This window comes from Piliocolobus tephrosceles, chromosome 11 (assembly GCF_002776525.5).
Source record: "Piliocolobus tephrosceles isolate RC106 chromosome 11, ASM277652v3, whole genome shotgun sequence".
In the NCBI taxonomy this organism is placed as follows: Eukaryota; Metazoa; Chordata; class Mammalia; order Primates; family Cercopithecidae; genus Piliocolobus; species Piliocolobus tephrosceles.
The window spans coordinates 67,352,812-67,361,524 of NC_045444.1; positions in this window are offsets into that span (position 1 = coordinate 67,352,812).

Sequence of the window (8,713 nt, forward strand, 5' to 3'; positions counted from 1 at the left end):
ATATTCTTAAGGATCAATACAGAAAAATAATAGCTAATATAAAACAAAGAATACTGAAAACCTCTTACTATAAAACAGAAACCCAATAAGAATGTTGTGACTAATTTTTAGTGTTAAGCAGAGGAAAATGGTATAAAGATCTTGGGAAGGAAATGATAAATGATGTAACTTACAGGTTAATGTTTGGAATAAATTGGAATAAACCAATTTTATGACAAGATAAGTCACTTATTATCATGAAATTGTTGCCTGCTTTGAAATGGTTTCTTAATGCAACACTGTCAAAAGTACTCCTGAAATGTTTAAAAACAGATTTTTCACATACTTTTTTTTTTTTTTTCCACCAGAGCAATGGTATCAGAATTCCTCTTTGAATTTGTTGGTGTATCCTTAGTAAAGACAGGATTCCCAACACATGGGTGGAATTTTTAAAAATAACCAGAATTCTCAGTTTCATGTTTAAGGAAGTTATAGTTGATTTTCAACCTTTTCAAAGCATGTACATTCTACTGTAATAAAGCACTCTGTTTTAATGCCAATTTGAATAATATTTTACAACGTTTATTTTATAACCCTTACAAAATATATTTCAAATGCTAACAAATACAGAAGAAAATAAAATTTACCCATAACCCCTCATCCAGACATAACAACTGCTATTACTTTTATATTTCTTCCAGTGTTGAGTATGTGAATATTTTTTCCCAAGCTGAGGTCCTATTGTTTACAAAGTTTGTCTTCTGCTTTAAATATAACATGAGCATTTTTCTATGCCATTAAAAAGTCTTAAAATTATTTTAATGATACAGAATATTGTGTGTAAGATCCCCTATTATTGGAAATTTGTATCAGTATTTAGCTATTACCTTCATGATGAACATTCTTATAAATAAACATTGGTCCATATTTGATTAATTTCTTTGGACAGACTCCTAAGAAGTGGCATTACTGAGTTAATGGTATGAGTGTTCAAAGTTCTTGTTTTTACTGTGTTACTTTTTAGAAACTATTTATAAACCTGTAGTCTGTAGCCCCAAAATAAACAATACCTTTACAAAATCAGATCCATATAATTCTATTTTCATATTCTAATAGCCATATCATGACTTCTACATTTCTTTTTTTTTTCTTCTTCTTCTTTTTTTTTGAGACGGAGTCTCGCTCTGTCTCCCAGGCTGGAGTGCAGTGGCTGGATCTCAGCTCACTGCAAGCTTCGCCTCCCGGGTTTACACCATTCTCCCGCCTCAGCCTCCCGAGTAGCTGGGACTACAGGCGCCCACCACCTTGCCCGGCTAGTTTTTTTTTTTTTTTTTTTTTTTTGTATTTTTTAGTAGAGACTGGGTTTCACCATGTTAGCCAGGATGGTCTCGATCTCCTGACCTCGTGATCCACCCGTCTCGGCCTCCCAAAGTGCTGGGATTACAGGCTTGAGCCACCGCGCCCGGCCGACTTCTACATTTCAAACCTTAATTTTATGGAAATAGGATAAAGAATAGGGAAAACACTCTAAAACTGTGAGATCTGAGGGTAGTAGGAATGTGGCTGCCTTCTGTTGTTTTTCATTACTGAAGGATGTGCTATGCATTCTCAGTTACTGGCAAATTTGATTGATTGATACAATTAGCTTAGATCATGCTTAAAGTCAATGAAAAATTATTCTCCCAAGCCTTGAAACTATTTTAACATTAACTACATATTTAATGAATATAGACAAACCAATTATTTACCATAAGCTAGTGTTACTTGGAATTACTTTCATTCCTGTATATCGCTTCAGAATTAGTTAGACCCTCTGCTGTGGAACTTTCTTTCATTTCCTATTTTAGCAATAGGCACAGGACCCAAGGCTATCTCTGGGGCTTGCCAAGACCCCAGATGCCAAGCTTTGGAACATTCTAGTAGTAACATCTGGCCTTTTGGTAAGTTCCACAGGCAGTTGTGCACTCAGCTCAGAACTGCCTCTGGGGATGTCACATGGCCAAATGATATACTGATATCTGGGCTAGCACACTCTCTGAGGAAACGTTTTTCTTTCTGCTCACTTTGAGTAGGTAGCAGATAAAATTAGAGCTATTATGTGGAAAAATGTTTTCTACAAAAAAAGCATTTATTTTAAAATCTTAATTCTTTAATTCGTAGAGTTGCATTGCAGTTTGGTTTCCAGCTGTTTGTTAATTTTTTCAGGAATCAGAAGAGACACTGACGAGTTCAGTTCAGGATAAATTTTGTACAACTGCACCAAATTCATAAAAGATGGCCACACTTGCATTCAGGGTGGCTTAAAATACTGATGATAATTGGGGGAGAAAATATTAATACCTCCAAGACACTTCCTCAAAAATAACCTTCTCAATTTACTGGATCAAGGACATTTCCTAAGCATAGACAATGCTGTGACCCAGTAGGATATTTGTTTACCTAAGTCTTTAGACTGCTGTAGATCTTTTTAATGTCTTTTTTAAATCAAGAGATTAAAACCTATGTTCAAATAATACCAGTAATTTTTTTAAGTTGTCAATTTAGCATAAAAATTAAACCCAAATGTTCCCCTTTTGGGGTAAGCAAGATTAATCAAGTACAAGGAAAAAATGCAACTAAATTAACAAATTGCCTCCAACAATTTTCTATTTTTAAGGGAAAAGAAGAAAATGTATTTATGAATATTTCACATACTATGTGGAAAATAAGATCTAATACCACATCAAAACACGTGGAATTCTTCAGATATGTATATCTTTATGGTATCTTCTTCTTTATGCTTCTTTATGCTTTATGTCTGTTTATGTTATCATTTTTAGAAACTGCCAGATCAGCAGCTTTTGTTAAATTCTGTTTATCATGACATTGCTATGTAGTTCGTTTTCATTATTAATAAAGTAGTCAGAATTTCACACTTCCTTATATTTTTGCATTTTAAAAGCAAAAATTTGTTTTCATTTATTTTGAGTATTTAATTTTTTAGTGTTGTTGTTAAAGAAAACATTATATAATCTTTGAATTAAAACATTGAATGAGTGGTTAGAATTTACTATAAGACTCAAATTGTTTACATGTAAATGACTTATTTCTGCAATGAAATCAGAGGGTCTTCCTATTAGATATTAACTGAATATTTACTCACCTTTCAAAAGAAATTTTTAAAAATCCCTGCCACAAGGACAACTTAGTAAAACATGGCTACTAAATGATTAAGATTGAAGGACAGTATGATAGTCCTCAACTAAACTCAATGCAATGGGAATCATTTATTGGGCGCTAAAATTATAGTAAATGGGCCAGGTGCAGTGGCTCATGCCTGTTGTCCCAGCACTTTGGGAGGCTGAGGCGGACGGATCACCTGAGGTCAGGAGCTGGAGACCAGCCTGGCCAACATGGCGAAACCCCATCTAGCCGGATATGGTGGTGCTCGCCTGTAGTCTCAGCTACTCGGGAGGCTGAGGCAGGAGAATCACTTGAACCTGGGAGGCAGAGGTTGCAGTGAGCTGATATCACACCACTGCATTCCAGCCCAGGCGACAGTGAGACTCCGTCTCAAAAATAAATAATGTAAAATAAAATTATTGTAAATGGTTTTGATATTGCTTTTTTATTAAAAAGGCAATAATTTCTTTTTAAACTGAGGACCTTGGAAACAATCAAATTGGTCAAAATTTTGTGAGTTACTATATCCTGTTTTGTAAAACTATCAACTGGAACAAAATTATATGTAATCACCTTGTAAATCTGGCAACTAAGAGGGGGAATTTCTAGTTTGCATTTGGCAGCAGGCTCAGATTCAGCAACAATGCAGAAACTATTAAACCACGTTTAACTTTGCCCCCTTCTCTTCAAACCTATCCTTTTATTCAATTCTACTGACCACTCTGGTTCTATGTAGTCTAAACAAACGGGGAACAACTTTTTATCCTGTCCTTATAGGAAAAAATAATCTATCTTTGAGCAGGAAATCAGCAACCCAAAGTGGTGGCAGGATAATAATCCATCAGAGCTTTGGCTCTGTCAGTGATGTTCCTTCAGGCCCATACATTTCTCCTAGTTGAGCATGTGGTAGTGGCACGAGTGTGTCAGTCTCCATCTACTGCCTTAGGCTATAGCAATAAACTGCAGCATGGGTATGGAGGGAAGGTAGGACAGGGAAGTAGAGACATGGGTAAGAGACTGGCACAATTGGAAGGGTGGCTGCACTGTAAGAAATAGAAAACAATAGGACAGGCATTGTGGCTTATGCCTGTAATCCCAGTACTTTGGGAAGCCAAGGCAGGAGTTTGAGACCAGCCTGGGCAACAAAGCAAGACCTCATCTCTACCAAAAAAAAAAAAAAAAAAAGTGTTTTTAAATTAGCTGGATGTGGTTGGATGTACCTGTAGTCCCAGCTACTCAGGAGGCTAGGGTGGGAGGATCACTTGAGCCCCTAGAAGTTTGAGGCTGCACTGAACTGTGATTGCACCACTGCACTCCAGCCTGGGCAACAGAGTGAGGTCTCATCTCTAAAATAAAAAATTAAAAAAAGAAACAGGGAACACAGAGCATTAAAGTTGCAAGCAACATTCAGGTCTTGAAATTATGCCAGTAGAGTTGGGATTAAAAAGTAATTATAGAAATTGAGGCAATAAGTATTAGCCTACCAACCAAAAAAAGTCCAGGACCAGATGGATTCACAGCTGAATTCTACCAGAGGTACAAGGAGGAGCTGGTACCATTCCTTCTGAAATTATTCCAATCAATAGAAAAAGAGGGAATCCTCCCTAACTCATTTTATGAGGCCAACATCATCCTGATACCAAAGCCTGACAGAGACACAACAAAAAAAGAGAATTTTAGACCAATATCCCTGATGAACATCGATGCAAAAATCCTCAATAAAATACTGGCAAACCGAATCCAGCAGCACATCAAAAAGCTTATCCACCATGATCAAGTGGGCTTCATCCCTGGGATTCAAGGCTGGTTCAACATACGCAAAGCAATAAATGTAATCCAGCATATAAACGGAACCAAAGACAAAAACCACATGATTATCTCAATAGATGCACAAAAGGCCTTTGATAAAATTCAACAGCCCCTCATGCTAAAAACTCTCAATAAATTCGGTATTGATGGAACGTATCTCAAAATAATAAGAGCTATTTATGACAAACCCACAGCCAATATCATACTGAATGGGCAAAAACTGGAACCATTCCCTTTGAAAACTGGCACAAGGTAGGGATGCCCTCTCTCACCACTCCTATTCAACACAATGTTGGAAGTTCTGGCTAGGGCAATCAGGCAAGAGAAAGAAATCAAGGGTATTCACTTAGGAAAAGAAGAAGTCAAATTGTCCCTGTTTGCAGATGACATGATTGTATATTTAGAAAACCCTGTTGTCTCAGCCCAAAAACTCCTTAAGTTGATAAGCAACTTCAGCAAATTCTCAGGATACAAAATCAATGTGCAAAAATCACAAGCATTCTTATACACCAGTAACAGACAAACAGAGAGCCAAATCATGAATGAACTTCCATTCACAATTGCTTCAGAGAGAATAAAATACCTAGGAATCCAACTTACAAGGGATGTAAAGGACCTCTTCAAGGAGAACTACAAACCACTGCTCAGTGAAATAAAAGAGGACACAAACAAATGGAAGAACATACCATGCTCATGGATAGGAAGAACCAATATTGTGAAAATGGCCATACTGCCCAAGGTCATTTATAGATTCAATGCCATCCCCATCAAGCTACCAATGATTTTCTTCACAGAATTGGAAAAAACGGCTTTAAAGTTCATATGGAACCAAAAAAGAGCCCGCATTGCCAAGACAATCCTAAGTCAAAAGATCAAAGCTGGAGGCATCACGCTACCTGACTTCAAACTATACTACAAGGCTACAGTAACCAAAACAGTATGGTATTGGTACCAAAACAGAGATATAGACCAATGGAACAGAACAGAGTCCTCAGAAATAATACCACACATCTACAGCCATCTGATCTTTGACAAACCTGAGAAAAACAAGACGTGGGGAAAAGATTCCCTATTTAATAAATGGTGCTGGGAAATTGGCTAACTATAAGTAGAAAGCTGAAACTGGATCCTTTCCTTACTCCTTATACGAAAATTAATTCAAGATGGATTAGAGACTCAAATGTTAGACCTAATACCATAAAAACCCTAGAAGAAAACCTAGGTAATACCATTCAGGACATAGGCATGGGCAAGGACTTCATGTCTAAAACACCAAAAGCAATGGCAACAAAAGCCAAAATTGACAAATGGGATCTAATTAAACTAAAGAGCTTCTGCACAGCAAAAGAAACTACCATCAGAGTGAACAGGCAACCTACAGAATGGGAGAAAATTTTTGCAATCTACTCATCTGACAAAGGGCTAATATCCAGAATCTACAAAGAACTCAAACAAATTTACACGAAAAAACAAACAACCCCATCAAAAAGTGGGCAAGGGATATGAACAGACATTTCTCAAAAGAGGACATGTGTACAGCCAACAGATAAATGAAAAAATGCTCATCATCACTGGCCATCAGAGAAATGTAAATCAAAACCACAATGAGATACCATCTCACACCAGTTAGAATGGCAATCATTAAAAAGTCAGGAAACAACAGGTGCTGGAGAGGATGTGGAGAAATAGGAACACTTTTACACTGTTGGTGGGATTGTAAGCTAGTTCAACCACTATGGAAAACAGTATGGCAATTCCTCAAGGATCTAGAACTAGAAGTACCATTTGACCCAGCCATCCCATTACTGCGTATATATGCAAAGGATTATAAATCATGCTGCTATAAAGACACATGCACACGTATGTTCATTGCGGCACTATTCACAATAGCAAAGACTTGGAATCAACCCAAATGTCCATCAGTGACAGACTGGATTAAGAAAATGTGGCACATATACACCATGGAATACTATGCAGCCATAAAAAAGGATGAATTTGTGTCCTTTGTAGGGACATGGATGCAGCTGGAAACCATCATTCTCAGCAAACTATCGCAAGAAGAGAAAACCAAACACCGCATGTTCTCACTCATAGGTGGCAACTGAACAATGAGATCACTTGGACTTGGGAAGGGGAACATCACACACCAGGGCCTATTATGGAGGGGGGGGAGGGGGGAGGGTGGAGGGATTGCATTGGGAGTTATACCTGATGTAAATGATGAGTTGATGGATGCTGACAAGTTGATGGGTGCAGCACACCAACATGGCACATGTATACATACGTAACAAACCTGCACGTTATGCACATGTACCCTAGAACTTAAAGTATAATAAAAATAAAAAAATAATAAAAATAATAAAAGTAAAAAAAGTAATTATAGCTTTTTATACAGAGAAATGACATTTATACAACTACAAGTTTTTTGGTAGATTCTAGTTTTTCTTACCTATATATTTCTTCCCATATTCTTCTTTACTCTTTACCTTTTTTTTTTTTTCTCTTAAAAATTTCTGATCTGGTGACACTAGCAAAAAAGGCAGATTCAGGACCTCTGAAAATTCTCTCTTCCATAAAAGCAACGAGAAAACTGGCAAAAATGGTCAGAATTTATGTTTTCCAAACTCTGAAAATTAATGAAGGCCTTTCAGAAATCTGGGAAGTATTTATTGGAGCGAAACAGCAGAATCATCGTAGGGACAGAGAGCTTTGTGGCATTTTAAACTTGTTCTATTCCCATCCCCACTGCTGAGCTCGATGGTAACCTTGAAAACTAGCCATCCATAATCGAAGTGAAAACCAACAGCATGGCAGCCACTGGAAGGGGAAGGAGACAATTGAAGCACCTTCAAAATCCCATTCTCAAAGATCTGTCATTATTCGACATGTCAGATAGTTCTCTAGGGATGCCTCCTTGCAAGATTATCTTTATTTCACCTGATTCAGAGGTCCACCAGGCTCTTCTCTTATACAGAGAAGAGCCTTTTCTCTGGAGATTTTGTAGAAAACACAGGCAATTGTTAACATTGTGGATGCCTAAGTCATGAATAACAGTTAGAATGAACAGCAGGCTAACCAAAATGCTTAAAAAATAAAGAGAAGCGGGAGAATGAAAAGTTCATAGAGGCTTTGATAAGTCCTTCTAATCTGTAAAACCACGCTCATACATTCTCCAAAGAAAACTCAGAAAGGCCCTAAGCTGTCACCTTGGGACTCACACAAGCAAGAAGTGAGGGCTCAGTTAGAGTTCTCAATTGCCTGGCTGAATGATGATGGCATATTCCAACATTCACACAGAGCCCCTTGTCAGATATTAGGAGACTCATTGGTTCTAGACATTGAAGAAAATCTCTGTTCAATTATTGGCTAACCATTATCCCGACTGAATAAAGATTTCAGGGACCACACATGAAAAGGAACACAGACTTACAGAATTTATTAAATAAACAAAAACAACAGTAATAAACCCTGGGGAATTTGCTGGAGAAGAGGAAGATTCTGATTTCCAGAGTTCTCACATTATTGAAAATGCCAAATTTTAACAAAAACTTATGAGACATTCAAAGAAACAAGAAATTTGGCCTATAAATATTTTTTTATAAAGTCATCAATAATAAATGCCCCTTAGGAATAAATATTGGAATATTTAGACAAAAACTTTAAGCTATTTTAAATATGTTCACAGAATTTTTAAAAATGTTTAAAGTACTAAAGGAAAATATGAGAATGTCTCATCTTGAAGGAACATTTTACTGGATGCAGA